At 39.3% G+C, this 20432-nt stretch overlaps 1 protein-coding gene and 1 long non-coding RNA gene across 5 annotated transcripts in view; one reads left to right on the top strand and one right to left on the bottom strand.

The window, feature by feature from the left end:
* BORCS5 (BLOC-1 related complex subunit 5) overlaps positions 1–20432 on the bottom strand; it is a 115518-nt gene that overhangs the window by 62851 nt on the left and 32235 nt on the right. The gene's annotated exons all lie outside the window — the stretch shown is intronic.
* On the top strand, positions 1402–13522 carry LOC122224261. Of its 2 annotated transcripts, XR_006204703.1 has the most exons (4): positions 1402–1717; positions 7632–7772; positions 12790–13047; positions 13330–13522. It is a non-coding gene; the product is annotated as an uncharacterized LOC122224261 (long non-coding RNA). The 2 variants fall into 2 exon arrangements; XR_006204704.1 differs by lacking the exon at positions 7632–7772 and having other exon boundaries at positions 1407–1717.

Below are 20432 nucleotides of genomic sequence, written 5' to 3'. Positions count from 1 at the left end.
GATAAATCGAGAGAACAGTAGATCTTATTTCTTTCTCTGAAAACTGAATGAGTTGAACCATGGTTTCTTCCAAACTTGGAAAACTTCATGTTTCTATGAGAAGGAAGATAAAATATTGTTCTACACTGCTAGACCAGGTTTTTTTTTTTAAATTATAGGGCCAAGACTAATTTAGAATTCTTTGCAGAAAGGAACATATTTAAATTCAGAAGACCCTTCCTCTGAGTATAAAAATAAACGTAGTCTATCACACACACTCATAGTTCAGAAGTCACAACCTTCAACATCTCTCAGTGAATGAACACAGGAAGTCCACTCTGTCTCACGTGTCTGGAGGTACAAATGCCAGCCTATAAAAATGGAGCACCTGAGTCCTCCCTACAATTTGGCAGCTAGTGTTCACCACACCCTGGTGTTCTCCACTTGCTGAAATATCAAAACGGCAGCTTTCCAGACAAAGTGAGGATGGTTGGTTGGAGCACCAAAGGATCCTTCCCTCTAAAAAGAGTTTGCTTTGAGGAATTGAACATGTTCTCTTAAAAACTGCATTTTAACACGTAATGCTACTTACAGTAGTTTGAAATATACACAACTTCTTAAAAATACAGACTTTGCAAGGCACACCAAGACTGAGGGGAGGCTACCTTTAGAGTCAAGAGCAATCACATTGGGGACCCCAAATTTTTTTTTTTAGGTTTTCAGAAAGATCAATCGCAGGTTCGCTTTAAATAAAAACAAATGAAGTACCAAGAAAAGGATGCAACCAAAAAAGTCTGAAATACTAAGGCCACGACTGTGTTGCTTCAAGGAGTCACCCTGCTTGTGGGTATTACCTCATGGTTTCCCTGAAGGATTACATACCTTGCACTCTAATGGATTATGGGAAATATGGGACTGTTTATACTGAAGAACACACCCTGATCAGGTAGAAAGTTCTCATTTGTTAACAGTTTAAAAAGTCGAGGCAATATGGCTGATTGATAACAGATAATTACTAGGAACAAGATAGATTTTAGAAAAAAATCTGATTTCCTACTAATAGGGAAAACAATCTCAATTTCTATTCTGCTCATATACAATTAACAGGAAATATAGAATATTCCTTCTGTATACAGAGGTAAGACCCAAGGAACTGCAATAAAGCGTAGTGTCACATATGAGAGCCTCCTTGCCCATTACACAGAGAAGCTGAAGAACCAAGGGCCTTTTCCCCATCTGCCCTGCAGCTCAAATACAAGCACATGACAGAAGTTCCACCAATCGATGCATCCACCCTTGACTCTAAATGGGGAGCAAATGTTGCAAAATAGGGACCTTCTACAAGGTACATTCCCTGGTGACAACTGTTTCTGGAAAAACAGGGTTTCTGAGGTAACAACAGAAGCAGAACCAGTGGCAAAGTTCAGTCTACACTGCCAGCCAGCACTGTTTATGATACAGGGCATGCCAAAGTGTTTGGTCATAACAGCAGTAGTGACCTCAATGGTTAAGTTCTATGGCACAATTTTGGCCATTATGCTTAGGTAGGTGACCCAAAATCTGATTCTAGAGCTCTTCTAGAGATTCTGGAAGCTATTCACTATCACTTTGAAATTTGACCGATACACTTAACCTTAATTTCTCTATCAGTGAACTAAGGGTAATACTGTATACCTTGAAAGTAGCAGAGAGAATTAAATGAGATAATGTATGTTTGTCAACCTCTCAGAAGAAAAAGGTAAGTGATTCAGCCAGCAAAATCGAGTTTATTAGGGAATAGCAGAGGAACTTCAATTTGGAACAAGCAAACTGGCGAACCACAGGCAAGTCTGGGCAACAAAGGAGGAGAGCGTCTTTCTATGGAGAAAAAGAAGTTGGAAGGGTTGTTTTAAAGAAAAGCTCACTGGGGAAAAAAATAAGCGTTCAAAGTGGTGGTGCCTTCTCATTGGCTGCAGGTGGCTGGAGGTGGTAGCATCTGATGGGCTATAGGCGAAGGCAGCTTGCTCGGTCCAGAGGAAATCTTCCTTCTTCCTGTTGGACTACGCAAGTCCTAACGAGTGTTATGTGCATAAGAGGGCAACTTTCATGATTTCTTGACTATAATTTTGAGTTAGGTTTCCTTGACATATTTTCACATGTTAAGTCTCTTTGTAAACAATAAGCCAATATTGTGACAATTTACTAAAATGTAACTCTATGTCAGGTGTCAGATAAAGCATTATATTTCACGAGTGAGAAAAACAATAGTTAACGTTAATGATGGCATCCCCTTAGCCAAGCATTGTGCTGACCATGTAATGTATTTTATCTTATTTAACTGTCAGCACGACTTTAAAAGGCGGATTTTATCATCCCCTATACAAAGCAAGTAGAGTTAATAGTAATAATAATCATGGCAACAAATCACATGATGGAAATATGTACTGGAGTTCACAGAAAGAAAAAATATTGTACATGAATGATTTTGGGTGACAGAAATATTGCTGTAATTTAAGGGAGATAATACAGTAGCCAAACCATGAGAGCCAGAGTTGCTAATTCCTGAAATTCTAGTGTCCATTATTTGGCAACTTACTTGAGGAATTAATTTAAAATAGCATTTTCTTCTTGACTTACGGTTAAGGCAGTTTTGCTTATTTGAGATTTGACTATAATTTGGAATCGAAATGTCAAAAAGTATTCAGTAGCAACATAGCCCTTTTATAAATAAATCATACTTTTTATGGGCTGTATCTCTGGAATACACTTGGTTGAAGGCTCATTATTGGCACTTACCATAGAATCCTTTTTGTGTATTATTATCAACGTTCCTGCTTTCTTCCCAGGTCTCTGAAAGACCCAAGGCACATAAGCACCTTACAGCCATATACAAAGTAGTTCTCCATAGATGTTTGCCATTCCCTACAGAGTACTGAGGAATGCTCCTATCTGGATGAGTGCCACAATACACAATTGGTGTACCCCTTGGGCCTTGCTTAAAGATCCCTAACTTCTGAAGGCTCAACTGCCCGGTTACCCCATTCCACTTCCTCTGAGCAAAGTCCTGATTTAAATTTATTTCTCACTGGAGTAAGAGACATTCTGTTCATATCTCTCCAAAGAAATGAACTCATTCCTGTCTCTAAAGTAAACTTACGTCACCCATATTTGAAGATATGGGCTCTTCTTATGCAAGTAGTGAATGAGGTTTTATCTATAAATCACTTGACTGCAGCCTTTTGAATATTTGGCAAAGGCAGTTTTATATGGAACTACAAGATAAAAGTGATACCAAAGGTCAACAAAACCAAGTATTAAACTTTGTTCCTTTCCCCTAGCAACTACATAAAATACACACACAGTATATCCCGTCATCACTAAGTCAAAACTTGATTGATCTAGGGTAATTAAATCATATATTCAGCAAGTTCACTCCTTGGTTTTCTGACCTCTGGTCTGAAGTTCATGGAGATAACATATCTGAATCCCAGTGTGACCATAAACACAAAGATCACTATCACAGGGCTGACTGAGAGAACAGGTTTTCACATTCCAAGTCCATCAAGCATGTGCCTTTGTTGTAGAAGATATTCAAGCAATAAAAATGCAAACTTTTCCCACCATCCCTGAAGCACACAGCTGTGAAAACATCCTCCTTTACGGAACGTATCAGTTGATAATATTAAGGAAAAAAAAAATTATGTGGTCATTTGTTACTCTTTTCTCATTCCGTGCTTCAGTTTCCCCAGAAACAGGAAGAAGCCCCGTAGGGCACTAGGGAGAGATGGGCAGTCAGGGGAAGAAAATCTCTGGTGTGTCCAAACCAAGGCAAGAGCAACTGGGATGATGAGAGGGAAGCAAGTAGAGGTATCACACGTTACCGATGTGATACGCTAACTGAGAGACCCAAAGACACGAACATCTTTTGAACGGAAACACATCTGATTTTATTTTTATTTTATTTTATTTTATTTTTAACGTTTATTTATTTTTGAGACAGAGAGAGACAGAGCATGAACGGGAGAGGGTCAGAGAGAGGGAGACACAGAATCGGAAGCAGGCTCCAGGCTCTGAGCCATCAGCCCAGAGCCCGACATGGGGCTCGAACTCACAGACCGCGAGATCGTGACCTGAGTCGAAGTCAAACGCTTAACCGACTGAGCCACCCAGGCACCCCAACACATCTGATTTTATTATGAAATTAACATACGTTCAAGAGGCAGACAGGCAAACTGGCTAAATAAAAAGGTTTTGGAATTAGACCTGAGTTGAAATGCTGGCCCCACCTTTAACAGCTGTGTGACAGGAGAGGTCTTGAAACCTCTCTGAGCCTTATCTGCTAAGAGGAAAATGCCTACCCTAAGAGGATGGGCAGAGATTAAAGGAGATAATTTATGTTAACACCTCTGGGCACCAAAAAAAAAAAAAAAAAAAAAAAAAGCGAGACAGACAGATGGGAAGAAAAAGGTTGTTATTATTAGCAGAGAACTGGCATTGTGTATACACCAAAATCACTGCTCATATGCAGCTTCTAATAAACAGTAATAAAACGAGAAGTATATTCTATAAACACTCCAGAACTTTTCTGTCCACCACATATTAAGATGAAATATATTCTACAAACACTCCAGAACTTTAGGGTCCACCACATATAAAAATATGTGTAAAGTTTTTCTATCTTGCCTATGTTCACATATATCATTTTTACAATAAAGATAAATTGTACCTTGGAAAAAAACAAAGGCTAAAAGTAGGTCAAACATATGTTTGTTTTCATATTAATTATAGTAGAAGCTAAGAGATAAACATGTAAAGGTAAAATATTTCCAGAATTATTTTCAGAGAGCCGTTCATTAAAAGAACAAAGTAAACAGCAAATGAAAGTTACAGAAAATCTTTGGATTTAAGTAAAAGAACCATGCTGAACGAATCAAAGCTGTCCAATAAAGGAGCAAATTGCCCTGTATGACAATGAGCTGTGTGGGGTTAGATGTAAAGCAAGTCAAGGCTAGAAGTCTACTTTGATGAAATAGTCTATAAAATACACTCAACTCAGGAGCTCTGCAACCAGAATGATAAAACATTAAAGATTTCCTTCCAGTTCTAAGATCCTATAATCTTTGAACACTATAATGCACAACCAACTCTCTGGTGTCCACGGTAGGATAGAGTTTACCTCTAACATGGTCCCTATTAAGAGAAGGGTCTCCAAATTCAGGAAAGAGACAGATTTGCCACTGAATTCAACTATGAGAGAAGTTAAATTAATAGATCTGATGACTCCCCCCTACCCCCCATCTAACACTCCTGGAAACATCTCCTGTTTTCCTCTCTTTTGGCTACTTTTTTTTTTTCTTCCCTGGATGCTTTGCTTATAATCTATTCAGTCTAATTCCATAAATATTTACTGACTTCTAGGAAATCTACCCCCCTGAAACAGACTGAAACTCAGAAGAAGATTTATATACCAAGACTGTTTACTACAGTATATTTTAATATAAAAATTTCCTCTAAGGGGAGATTAAATGTTATGCAGCTATTAAATGGTGTTTTCAAATAATATTCCATGACATGGGAAATCCTACAATATAATTTTAAATGAAACTGTGATATAAAATGACAAATTCAGCACAATTCTCAATGCAGAGTAAATGTGTATCACATATATGTTTACGCCAGAAGGAAATACATAGCAAAATGTTAACAAAGCTATATCTAAGGGGTGGAATTTTTAGGTTTTTTTGTAAATCTGTTTTCCAACTTATCTAAAATAATATTTCCATTTTATGATTGTGAAAAAAAAGAAATACTATTTTAAAAAATAAACACGGGCAAAATACCCCTCTGTTTGGTTATCTTGGATTCGTAACTCTGAAAGCGACAATTCCTTTAAAGGAGGAAGCCTGGTATAAAAAAAGAATAAGTTTGCATCTGACCCTGTGTTTGAGATGGTTGCTATGCACAGTGCTGTCTTTAAATTAATCAGTAAACAAAGAACAGCTGGGACAATATCAGTTTTATTGAGGATGTGGAACAACAAGAACTCTCAAACATAGCTAGTAAGGATATAAATCAGCATAAGCACCGTAAAGAATAATTTCATAGTATCTAGTAAAGCTGAAAAGATTTGTCCCAGACTAAACAGTAATTTATTCCTAGTTACATACCCTAGGGAAAACTTTCATACATGTGCATGAGGAGACATGTACAAGCATGCCCACTAACAAACTGTTCAATAATGAAAAAATCTGAAACAACTCAAACATTAACAGGACAATGGATAAGTGAATTGTGAAACATTCAGTGGAACACAATACAGCAGTCAAAATGAGGTGTGTATCAACATGGATAGATCTCAAAAGTATAAGCCAAAAAAAAAAAGTTACAGAAGTATATATATAGGATACATACAACAGAATGCGATTTATATGAAGTCAAAACATATAAAAGAATATTAGATACTGTTTAGAGTTCTATAAATATGGAGTATAAGGTAAAGACATGAAAAAAATGTGTGGGCATGATGAACACCAGTCAGATCATTGATTCCCTATAGAGAGGAAAGGAGAAAAAAATGTTAGGGAGGGTCACAAAAAGTAGTGAAGGGCACTTGAAGTTATTTGAAATGTTTTTCTTTGGGGGGGGGGGCAAAAAAAATCAAACAAATATGGTAAAATACTAAAGTCTGACAAAGTTGGTAAATGAAGATTCAGGTGTTTGTTATTTTTGCTATATGCTGAAATATTCCAAATGAAAAAAAAAATAGGTAGCAGTTGGCGATCTCTATCGGGGACAAGGTTCTCTAGCCACAGCCGTACTTCTTAAAATCTTTTAGGTCTGAGACCCCTTTGCAAACCCGATGGAAGCTATGGTTCTGCCTCCCACAAGGGCTTATGACACCACCACAGTTCCATCCTCAGCTACCATGAGAGCCATTCAGGAAAACATACCCTTCTCCAGCCATGTGGTGCCAAGGTAATTCTACTCATGCTAAGAGTTAGCAAAACTAGACAATTCTAGACAATTAGAGAGCAAATGGCACACTGGCTGCTCAGAAAGATAGCCTGGGACAAAGAGAAGACCTCCACAGAAGAAAGACCAGCAGAATGTTTAACAACTAGTGAGAAGGCTAAAAACTCAGCGATATGCACGCAAGTCAGTGTCTTCAAAGCTCATTTAAAAGATCTGGAAGTGTTAAAAGGAATGTTCTTATACTCAATTGAGCCCTGGTAGAAATCCAAAGTTTTAAGTTAAGGAGTGACTGATAATGAAGATCAGTGCGATTTTTGTTCACACTTCTCAAAACTTCCCTCTGTTTGCACCTCTTATTTAATACCATTTAGGGGCGCCTGGGTGGCGCAGTCGGTTAAGCGTCCGACTTCAGCCAGGTCATGATCTCGCGGTCCGTGAGTTCGAGCCCCGCGTCAGGCTCTGGGCTGATGGCTCGGAGCCTGGAGCCTGTTTCCGATTCTGTGTCTCCCTCTCTCTCTGCCCCTCCCCCGTTCATGCTCTGTCTCTCTCTGTCCCAAAAATAAATTAAAAACGTTGAAAAAAAATTTTTGAAAAAAAAAAAGAAAAAAAAAATAATACCATTTAATTTGGTTAGTTTGTATGCTACTATTTGGCCAACGTTTATGCTTAGCTTTTCCAGTAAAGCACTGTATTATTTTCAGCAAGTCCAGATGAATGGAAAAGTATGTCTCTTTCAGTCAGTGACTCCATGAACTAAGCTCAGGAAACCTGTAATGAAAGCAACAGCTGACAGTGGATCTAAATCGCTGGCTAAGTCCCTAGAAGCACACAGTCTCTCCAAGGTGAGGCTTAAAAACTCAAACCTATGAAAAAAAAAAAAACCAGTAAATACCATAACTCAACATGCATGTGAAAGTCTTCAACTGATTTAATGATCCCAGGTGGGTTTTTCCTCTGCAAGTTCTAGATCTGTGGTACACAAAACTGTCCCAGAAATACCAACGTTGTAAGCTTAACAATGCTGTGTGAACGCTCCAATTTCATTATCACCTTTCATCGTCTCCATGTCTTCCACCTTTCTATCCCAATCGAAATATTTTCCTTACACATACTTGCCCCCCACCCCCCTCCAGCTGTCCTGTTATCTTCCTCTACTTTATCTCATGCCCTTGTCTCTACTCCTGGACTACACATTTGCTGCCTCCCAAAAAAAGAGGAACCAGGCACAGAACTGGAGACCTGGAGGAATGATAATGGGCTAAAGAAGACACTTCCATCTCACTCTTCTCTCCTGGTGATGTCCTTCCCTGCCATCCATCTTTCCAACAGATTTTTTATGAAATCTAATCTGAATGAAGCTTGTACTATATTATAAATGCACAACTTCTTAAGACTTTCTAAGAACTTTCTGGGAAGCAAATAATTACAAAGAAAACCATGCCGCTTAATAAAACTGCAAAGCACATACTGATTTAGTTCTGCCCTGGGGTGAGGAGGGGTTTGGGAAGAAGAGGGCCTCTCTGGCCGTCACAGAGACTGGGGGCACTACTGGTATTTAGTGGAAAGAGATGTTAATCATCCTCCCATACACAGGGCAGTCCCACACAATGAAGGCTGGTCCACCCAAAATGCCAGTAGTGCCCCCAGCCCACACTCTCCCACTCTTGTTATGAAACACTGGACCTCAGACATTCACTGTGCCAGATAACTCCAGCTAATTTCAATAAATACTTGGCTAATTTTGACATTTTCTGGCTTTTAGGAACATGTAAAATCGGCCATCAGGTTGTCCAAATTCCCAATGCTGCACAGAATTCTGGGAAGGGACAAGCTGGTGGTGGCACATGCTCCAGTGGGCCGTGTTGCCTCCTAGTGTTTGGAAATCCTAATTAAAATAACTATGTTTTGAGTTCGATATCGCTATGTTTGGGGACTTCTTCACTTATACTTGATGCAGCACTCTGCTGAGCCAAAACAGCTACAGGGGCCATTTTTCCCTGAAAATGAGTCAAGGCAGTTACACAACCCTCCACAGGGATCAGCGCACAACGGCCTCGGAGGGAGTGCAGGAGGAGACCGGTAAACATCTCTCCCCTTCATCAGTTCAAGTTCCAGCTCAGATTCCTCTTGACAAAACAAACATGGCTTTTATATCACAGTAATTCTTTTGTAGCAAGCAACTCATTCTCACATTCCTTCTCTAGCTTATTTTCCCCCATAATTCTTTACCCTTTGCCCGCAGTCCCCCCTCCCCGCCATGTTGTACTATTTGTATGGAAAAAAAAAATTTAAGAGTTGCTTCTTGCCAAGTGTGACATCAACTCATTCTTATTTAGTGATGTCCAGCGAGAACTTGCTCTCCCAAAACGTTTGCTCATTTTGAAGCAACAAGGTTACTAACTGTAGTTTGTTTTTTCGGTCACTTGTTTTTGATGCATTAGTGTATCTTCTGAAACAAGTAACATAGCGCCTCATTTCTTTGGCCCAAGGCACTATACATGTATACAAAGGTCTTTTCAAATACCTTCAGGAAGACTATGTACTGCCTCTGTTGACAGAAAGGAAAAAAGATAACCAGAGAAATTAATAATTTTAACCTCCCTGAAAAAGATATCCCTGCTAATCAGTAGCAAGAAGGAACTACCAATGTTATAGACAATGCAAGCCCAAAATTCTATTCTAGGTGAAGAACTGTTGTTACTTAGGAAGGAAAAAAAAAAAAAAAAGAAAGAAAAGAAAAGAAAAATGAGTGACTCTTAAAATAGTATTTCAGATATATTACACTACTTCATGTTTAACATCACTTTGGTAAAGCACCACTTGATGAATAATTTTGGAAAGCCAACAATTTTATTCCACACATAAAAGAAGCTAAAATTCAGATTTTCAGTTAGCTTATTGGAAAGATTGGTGCTGGTATTCTCAATATGTGTCCAACTATGACAGAACTACTGAACTATGCCAGGTACTAATCCTCTCTCATGAAATCTTCTTTAAAACCCTGTCCCTTCCATTTCTCTGTTAATTAAAAGGCACAAATAGAAACGATATTCTTCTCTATTCCCTTCTTTCAGGGAACATTAGCAGCAAACCTGCCTTAATTATCAGAATGCAGAAATTAATTCCCAGTGTGGGTTGGTCCTAGGCATGAGTAACGATTCTAATTCCAGTATTTGCTGACCACGAGGGCATTGAGGAACCCAGTCACATACAAAAGGTTGTGTGATGATTCTAACATCTTTCTGGTTAACATCATTTTCTGGGATGCCATGGCATTTGGGGGTTCCCAGTGTTACCCCAGAGAGGTCGGTTTAGATCCAAAGCAATCAGGCATACTTTCAAAGGGGTCACTCATGGCTCAGAAGGCTTTAGGTAGCTCTATAAGGGGGGGTTTCAAAGTCTTCAGAAATACAAAGTTTCAAACAAACCAGGAAAGGAACAAGAAAGCATATACCTTCCTAGGGAATTGCAACTATTTAACAAAAAACAAGTGCAAAAAATCTATAGAGAAAAATAAGAAAATCGTAAGTTGCACGTCTGGGGTGTGTGTGCATGCATGTGTGTGCGTGTATTAAGTCAGCCTGAAAAAGACAAAGGAAAAGGCCTTGAAAGTTGTAATTATAGAAAATTGCTCAGGTGACTTCATCCCACCCACATGCTTTTGATTTTCAAAAAGTATGACGAGCACTTTTTAAGTTAGTGTTCCGGAAAGGCTGCAGCTGTTCAGCACAGATTTCACATGCTCAGTTAAGAACATTATTTTATCAACATAAAGGTTAATGGCTTCTAAATGAGGGTAGCAATTTCCAACATGAGTACCGTACATTCATATTAGCAGTCACTCTGTTTAAAGATACAGACCCAGAAAGATGAGCTGGTCCTTGGCATGTTCAGTAAAATAATAATATGGAGATTCATAAACCCCTCAACTCCCACCCAAGATATTTAGCTTGCCCTTTATAAAACATTACATCTGTGTTTGAGCACATGAGCATAGAGGCTTTTGCCATGACTATAACACTGCATTCAATGGACCCACAGCAAATCAAGTCAGAAAATCAGAGCAAACTTTGAAAACCACCTGCCCCTTCTACTTCCTCCCACACTCCCGACCCCACTCCTTCCCCAGTACCACCTTAACTGTTCTCCGTGACAAGAGGGGCACTATAATGGTGCCAGGCCAGAAAAGGTTCAGTGTGCAGCACCAGAATGACTCCTACTACTGACTGTGGTTTTGCAGGGTCAATTTAAAAAATTAATTTCCTGTAAAAAATAAAAGGAAAATAAAAGGAAAATGTAATTTAAAATAGGGTACCTGCGTGGCCCAGTCGGTTAAGTGTCCGACTCTTGATGTCAGCTCAGGTCATGGTCTCATGGTTTGTGAGTTTGAACCCCACATCAGGCTCTGTGCTGACAGTGGAGAGCCTGCCTGGGATTCTCTCTGTCTCCCTCTCTCCATGCCCTCCTCTCTCTCTCTCTCTCTCTCTCTCTCTCTCTCTCTCTCTCTCAAAAATAAACATTAAAAAAATAAATGCTAAGAAAATAATAAAATACAATGGAATCAAAGGTCATTAGAGGTATCTATCACATCCTACCATTGTTAAGTGCAGACCCCAACACAAAGAAACATAACTTGCAACCCCAACAGGAAGAAAACTATACTTCACTACCCTAGCAGGAGGGAGAAAGATTTTCTCCTTGCCTGCAACAGCCCACACAGTGAGACACTGTCATAACACAGCCTATGAAAAACTACTATACTTCAAACTCCCAGTTCAGTCCGATGAACATTTTTGTTTATAGCAGCCCTCCCCACTCCCCCCTTTCCATTATAAAAGAGCCTTCCTCTCCTTCGTTTTTCAGGGTGCCTATGGTTTTGCCATAGCTTGCTGGTCCCACATTGCAATTCTTTAATATTCTTGAACAAAACCATTTTTGCTGGTAAAATAACTGCCAATTATATTTTTAAGGTTAACACTCCCTTCCCAGTTCTGCCATTATTCTGCTCCTCCCAGCAAACAACCCTATAGCTCCTTTCCACTCCCTGTACTTCCTGTATCCACTCTGTCAAGTTCTGTTATTTCTTCCTTGAAAATGTGTCAGATTTGCCCTTCCTTCGACTGTGCCCCCACCAATCCAGACTTTCATCAGCCCATCACTAGAAAATTACAATGGTCTCCTAACTGTATGCCCATCTCTGGCTACTGTCATACCAATCATCAAAAAAGCACAGCTTTGGGGGCGCCTGGGTGGTTCAGCTGGGTTAAGCATCTGGCTCTTGATTATGGCTTGGGTCATGATCTCACAGCTTGTGAGCTCAGGCCCAGTGTCGAGCCCGCATCAAACACCACCAATGGGTTCCATGCTGATGGTACAGAGCCTGCTTAGGATTCTCTCTCTCTCCCTCTCTGCCCTTCCCCTGCTTGTGCACACATGTGTACGTGCTCTCTCTCAAAATAAATAAACTTTAAAAAAAAAAGCACAGCTTTCAACTTGCCAATACCTTGTGCTCTATTACAACACACACAAAACTATAATTGCTTCTTAGAACATCACCTCCAAATTCCTTTCCCTGGCTTTTAAAAGCATCTATGAACTGGCCACAGTTTAGCTTTCTAACCTTCCTTCTTCCTCCTCCTCAAGATGCACCTCCTCTCTTTGGTCCAGCAGCTATCTCACAGTCTCCACCCCACCTCCCCAACAGTGGCATACTCAGGCTCACTCTGCTCCTCCTTTCCTCCCACCTAGGGACTCTGTTCTTCCACTCCTCCTGACGCAAATCAGCACATCCCACCCAACTCCCGCCTGTTCCTTTAGGATCAGCTCAATTAATAATTCCTCTGCATGGTTGTTTTCTAGGACTATGGCTCACCTCTTCCAGTGTGATGCAAAGAACCGGGTATTTGGAATATGACAGACCTGAGTGTAAATCTCCGCGGAAATTGAACAGGTTGTCTACACCACAACACTGTCATACCTAAGCATTCTTACCTACAAAATAAGGATGATTGAATACCTCCTTCATAGGATTCTTCTGAAGATTAAAAAAGAAACTGCACAGACAGCAACTAGTGTAGCCCTTGGCACATGGTAAAGCAGGCATTCAACAAATGATAGGTATTATGCACTATGCTTCTAAAATTCTAGGCTTTGAGTTCATTGTGATTTTTTTTTTCCTACTAGCTTGTAAAACTCCTCAAGGGCAAAACTAGTGCCACATCCAACTGCATCTTACTTTTTCATAATTTCAACTCCCTGGACAGTCAAGAAATGGGGAAAACCACACAAATTGGCTCACAGGTCCCCCAAATAGTTATTATAAATTTCATGCACTAATGCCTATGTATTTTAGTAACAAGAAACCCCCAAAGGCTTACTGACTTTTATTTTGTTTCCAAGGTGACAGGAGCAAATTAGGAGGTGACTGCTACTTTCCATCAGAAAAGGAAACAACAGGAAAAAAATCATAGAAAGTAAACATATGCACATGATCTATACGAAATAGTAAACAAAATAAAGTCTAACAACCAAAGCCTCTGTTCTAATTGAGATATTAGCAAGTACTGAGTTAGAGACAATGTTAAAAAATACAGAAACGTACAAAGTTAAAATGATGGTGGTCAAAGTCCACTGACCATAATTGTTAAAATTAGAAAGAATCTTTGCACAATTACCGCAATTATCTGTTGAGCCCTCAATACGTACAAAATATATGCTACACATAAGCCATGCTGCCCACATAAACTAATCCTCCCCCATTAACTCCCTGAGGTAGGTATTAGTATCCTTATTTTACAGATTAAGAAATCAGGGCTCAGAGGGGTGAAGCAACTCGCCCAAGATCACAGGGCCAATGTGTGACATTTTCCATCCCTGAACTAACTCCAAGTCTGTGCTCTTTTCCCATAATGCCACACTGCTCCTCCATACTCTTATGAATTGCAAGAATTGATTCTAAGTTATAAAAGGGATCCTTACGCTTAAACATATATAGTAATGGAGAGTTCATTACTCTGCCAGATAGCACAGGGGTTATGAGCACAGATTTTTAAATTTTCTTTATTTTAGAGAGAGAGTACACAAGCGGGGGGAGAGGAGCAGGGTGGGAGGAGAGAGAGAGAGGAAAAGGGGGACAGGGCAGGGTGGGGGAGGGGGGGAGATTCTTAAGCTCCATACTCAGTACAGAGCCTGATGCAGGGCTTGAACCCAAGGCCTGGGATCATGACCTGAGCCAAAATCTAAAGTCTCAACCGACTAAGCCACCCAGGTACCCCAAGCACAGACTTCTGAGACCAGTGAGATCTAGGTTAAGAATAGCTGTTTGGCGGGGCACCTGGGTGGCTCAGTTGGTTAAGCATCGGAATTTAGCTCAGGTCATGATCTCACGGTTCGAGAGTTCAAGCCCCACATTGGGCTCTGTGCTGACAGCTCACAGCCTGAAGCCTGCTTCGGACTCTGTGTCTCCCTCTCTCTCTCTGCCCCTCCCCTGCTCACTCCGTCTCTCTCTCTCTGTCTCTCAAAAATAAACATTAAAAAAGAAAAAAAAAGAAAGCTGTTTGGCTAGGGACCAAAAAGGACCCATATGACAAGTCTGCTGTTAGAATTAAATATGAGATGCTGCATGAAAAGTGCTTTGCTCATTGCCTAATGTATTGTAATTGCTTAATAAATATTACCATCATAATGATTATTGATAGAGAGTTCTTTATTATTTCTTTCAAACCAAAACTACCCTCCCAATAACTTCTCCCCATTGGTCTCCATTCTGGTCACTGGGACTTCACAAAAGTAAATCTAATTCTATAGCCATTCAGCAGCTATATTATGTTAGAAGACAGATGTGATCTCCTAAAAATTATCTCTTCTCCAACCTAAAAATTCTTACCTGCTTCAAGACTTCTTTGCTTGACAAGGTTTCCTGACAACAACTTTCTGGTCACTCTATTTAGCTCTATTTACCAACATTATAAAGATCTTAAACATTACACCCAGAACACTCCTGCAGGTAGAGAGTAACCAATGTCACGTACGGTGCCGAGACTACTGTTTCTACTTTCTGATCTTGGTATCAATAAAAGTCCCCCTACTTCCACTGAATTCTGTTGAGCTAGTTTTCCTACAACTTGTGCTTATGCAACTGATTTTTTTTCATCTAATGCAAGATTTGACATTTTTTCCTTTTAAATGCCATTGTGGTTTCAGCCCACCTTGCAAGTCTGTTGAGGTCATTCTGAACCTTGGGATCAGTCATGCATCATGTTAGGTATTCTAACATTTTATCACCTGCAAATTTAATTAATATGCCTCTACCTCTTTATTTAAGGTCAATAAACAAAATTTTAATGAACATGAAATACGTCCAGAGTCCCTTGGTAGAAGCTAAGTCAATTGATATGATGTTGAATAAGATAGAGGTCAAGGTCAGAACCCTGTAGCATCTTACTTGCAATCTTCTCATGGGCATATCCTGAAAAATTTTGAGTTTGCAAAAGACAAGGCCGATGGAGACAAAATAATAGGCTATAAATATTTTAATTATTTTCTAATGTTTACTTTTGAGAGAGAGAGACAGAGAGTGAGGGGAGGGAGGGGAAGAGGAGAGGGAGACACAGAATCTGAGGCAGGGTCCAGGCTCTGAGCTGTCAGCACACAGCCCGATGCAGGGCTCAAACTCACAGACCATGAGATTGTGACCTGAACCGAAGTCAGACGCTCAACCGACTGAGCCACCCAGGTGCCTCGCTATAAATATTTTAAAAGGGAGCAAACTCTAAAGATGCAAAGTTGGAACCAATGGATAGAATGTTAGTGATGCACATTTCGTTATCTCCCCATCCCTCCCCCCCTTTTTAATGCAACTACAGTTGAACCTTGAACAACATGGTTTGAATTATGTGTCCACTTATAAGCAAATTTTTTCAGTATAGTACAGTACTGTAAATGTATTTTCTCTTCCTTATGATTTGAATAATATTTTCTCTAGCTTACTGTATTGTAAGGATATAGTATATAACACATATACAAATTAGGTGTTAATTGTTTATGTTATTGGTAAGGCTTCTGGTCAATAACAGGTTATTAGCAGTTAAGTTTTGGGGAAGTTAAAGTTATATGCAGAGTTTTGACTGTGCAGGGGGCCAGCACCCCTGGCCCCTACAATGTTCAAGGGTCAACTGTACTTTGTTCTATGTCTAAACTTCTGGTACCTCATCTGTTCTTTACAATTCGTTAAAGATGACAGTTCAGTAATTTCATCTACAAGTTTTTTCAGTTCCCTGGCTGGAGGGATGTTCTTTCAGCTCCCAAGGTGAAGGGACAGAGTGGGGGTGAGAAGACAAGCACCAGAAAACAATACTTTTTGATCGGCTATTTGGACTTACAGCGTCTCCCATCTGGGATTTTTAGCTGCTCTATCATTCCAGTTAGTTAGCTTTCTTCTTGACAGAAAATACGGAAAAAGAGGCGTTAAATAGTTCTGTTCTGTCATACATTAACATCACCTCATCTTGTACAAGAAGCTCGCTATGTCTACTCCCTGCTGTTCTGCTCTGAACATAACCTTTTGTATTTCTGGTTATCCTTCGTGTCCCTCACCTCAGAGGCCTCTGGGTATCCTAGCTTTTATATATCCTGACACTATTCGTTCAGGTCAATATCACTCCTTTATACCTATCTTTGCTTACATTTGCTTCATTCTACACTGAGGATACATACTTTTAAAATTAGAGCATCTGGAATGTTCTCTGTCCAGCCACAGTGATCACTTCAAATATCTCACTTTCTTCTTCCTCATCATCATGATTTGTGTAAATATGTAGCACATCAATTTAGAGAAGGTAAAAAAGATGATGAAGGAGATGGGTTTATATCTCAGTGGGGTGAACTATTAGAAAGTATGCTCTACAAGAGCAAAGATCTTCTATTTTGCTAGAGGCTCACCTACTAGAACAATGCCTACAGCTCCCATAGCCACTCAAATATGTATTGAACAAATGAACAATCCAAATATCAAAGGATAGTAAGACTTTAGCAGGCCACAACAGAGGAGACAGATTTCAGACAGAACAGCGTGAACAAAGGCTTGGAGGTGGTGAAGCAAAGGAAGCGGTCCACCGTGGCCTGGAGCTCAAGACACAAGTGAAAAGTGGGAGATGAGGACTTAATGACTTCTTGAGATCTTCAGGTCAAACTGAGGAGCTCAGCCCTGAATCAGGCAGGCAGTCTGGAGCAACTAAATATTCCAAGCAGGAATCACATAACTTGAAGTAGGCTTAAGAAAGATTCCGGCAGAGGTATGCAGAATTAATTAAAAGGAGTTAAAAATGTTCATTAAAAATGTATTTACTCATACAGGCTTAGGAAAAAACCCTGGCCAGGGATAGTTAATATCTTTCTACGTACTTTCTATTTGAACCCACAGCATCTGCCTTAACAACCTGTGTCCTGCCCCCACGTTGAAAGGAGTTAAGAGTCATGAGTATTACTAAAGCAAAGTAGGGATAAAACAAAGCCAAAATAAAGAGGTCACAAAACTGTAGCTTCTTGCCAGAATTTACTGCAAGCTGGAGGAGGATTGGCTTCCACTTGCTAAAAGAATGGCTTAGTTGTTTCACCAAAGGGAGTTATGCTCAAATCTGGGAACATTTTTTTCACTTCCATCTAACACTATTTTTTTTTCCACCTAACACTTTTAATGTGTGGGACTACCTTGATAATTCTGTTTCAATATCTTCCAGTATATTGGCAGGAAATAGAAAGAACAGCAGAATGATAAAGCCTATCTGGATACAATGTTAATATTAGTCTTTCTCTGCTACTCCACCAGACTTCCAAATGACTCTTGCCTTTTCTTATATGTGACCCCTTATGAATCTGGTTTCCTTTCCTAATTTTTCATGCTTTGTCCTGTTTTTCCTCACTGTATTACTATGGAACATTGCCTGATACAGTGGTTTTACTAATAGGCTAATCTACTACTGCTTGAAGTAAACAATGGCTGCCATGATGAAACTTACTTTATCTTCTTTATTTACAGACTTCTTTATTTCTTTTGCTTTTAGATGGTAACTATCCCTGGCTAGCAGTTCCTCTTTGGTAATTTCACGCAATCTAAATTAGCAGCAGCCGTGACACTGCTATCCTATTTAGCTTTGGGATAGGTCTTAAAATAGAATTTTTACTGTCTTCAATGGTGTGGTTTTTAATCTCTCTGGTTGCTGCCACATATGTTTGGGAACTGTAGTCTACAATGCGGTTTAAAGTGTCAAAAAAAAAAACACCTTAACATTTTAAATAAATATGGTAGTAATAATAAATATACATAGTGGTAATACATAGGATACCATAATAGATACTGCATTAATGATACACACACACACACACACACACACACACACACACAGTAAAACGTGGTGCTGATTAAAACATACCTAAAGGAGTCTCAATAAATCTTATAATATTAAACACTACCTCTCAGCAATTACATATAAGATGGTAATCTCTTTATCCTCCAAAATACTAAATAAATATTAGAAAATTTTAAAAATATTCTTAACACATGGCAAGAGTTGATTATGATGAGGCATGAGTTCTCCTTTGGCTCTCTGATCTGTTAAACATTTTTCAACAACTCATTCATTGTAGGTTAACCATGAGGGTCCAAAAAATAGCCTCAACAAGCTAGACACACAGGCCACATCTGACACTGAACTACGGATGATTGTAAAGTCTTCCACTGGAGGTCTGGAGAAACACAGAATGAGAGAGTTATGGCTTAACATTAGCACATGTGAAAAAGACTAGGGTTCTAGATGATTTGACGGGACTCAACTACCAAAAAAAGTGGCTGCAAACTTGAGCCGCATTCAAAGAAATACAGCAGGTGGAGCAAGGCTGAAGATCCAGCTCACACCTAGAATATTCTGTTTAGTGCTAGGGGCTACACTCTAAAAGGGCAAAATGGCGTACGTTTAAGTTTTAGATCAGACGGCTGGCTGACACCAGATCTTGTCATATAAGGAACTGTAACTCTTTGTGTAGAGACTGTTCCACAACTTTTAAAAGAGCATATATTACTTACAGTCAGAAGAGAAGACGCTTCCATTTTGAAGAAAATATATTTAAATAATGCCCAGCGTTGAGTTGGATATTATAAAACTGATATGTTCAGATACTGCTGGTTTTACTACAGATTTGTTTATTAAACCTTTTGGAAAACAATCCTGCCACACCTTGTTACAGCCACAAACGTGTTGCTGTCGTGGCTTTATAGACAAACTATGATAGATGCATAAGACAGAATACTGATTGGCCATAAGAAGGAACAAACTACTGACACAGCCACATGATGGGATCTCAAATGCATTATGCTAAGTGAAAGAAGCCAGACTCAAAAGGCTACATACCTGACACTTTCATTTAAATGACATTCTGGAAAAGACAAAAACTATTCGGACAGAAAACAGATCAATGACAGAGGTTGAGGTGAGGAGGGGAACTGACTTGTATACAAAGGGACATAGGAAGAGTTTCTGGGAACAATGGAACTATATTATACCTTGACTGTTAGGGTTGTTATACCACTGTAGAAATATATTAACTCTCACAGAACTGTACATGAAAATGGGTGGGGCACCTGGGTGGCTCAGTCGGTTGAGCGTCCGACTTCGGCTCAGGTCATGATCTCACGGTCCGTGAGTTCGAGCCCCACATCGGGCTCTGTGCTGACAGCTCAGAGCCTGGAACCTGCTTCAGATTCTGTGTCTCCTTCTCTCTCTGCCCCTCCCCCGCTCATGCTCTGTCTCCCTCTGTCTCTCAAAAATAAATAAATGTAAAAAAATAAAAAATAAAAAATAAATAAAATGGGTAAACTTTACTATATTGAAATTCCATCTTAATTTTAAAAAAAGAAAAAAGAAAAATAAGAGCATCTTGAAAGCAGCCAGAGAAGAGAAATACATACATGAACAATAAGATTATCTCTTAAAATTAAAGAGAAATACTTTTTTCAGACCAACAAAAACCTAAAAGAATTCACTACCAACAGATACATACTATAAGAAATGTTAAAGGAAGTTCTTCAGGCAGAAGGAATATGATATCATATACAAACTTGGATCTCTATAAAGAAATGAAAATTTCATGAAATGGATGAAATAAAGGTAAATATAAAATACCCTTCTAATTATTTTTAATAGTTTCAAATAATTGTCTAAAGCGGGGGTCAACAAAGTATAGCTCTAAGGCCAAATCTCACCCACTTCCTGTTTTTGTAAGTAAAGTTACTTTGGAACACAGTAACACCCATTCTTTTATGTATTGTCTATGGCTGCTTTCATACTACAACGACAGAGTTGAGTAGTTGAGACAAAGACCAGATGGCCTACAACACCTAAAATACTTGCTAACAGGCCCTTTACAGAAAAAGTTTGCCACCCCTGTTCTAAAGCAAAAATAGCATTGTATTGTGGGTTTATAGCATATGTAAAAGAAAAAATGTATAA

This window comes from Panthera leo, chromosome B4, assembly GCF_018350215.1.
Source record: "Panthera leo isolate Ple1 chromosome B4, P.leo_Ple1_pat1.1, whole genome shotgun sequence".
Classification (NCBI taxonomy): Eukaryota; Metazoa; Chordata; class Mammalia; order Carnivora; family Felidae; genus Panthera; species Panthera leo.
This window is presented reverse-complemented; position numbering and strand designations above follow the sequence as displayed.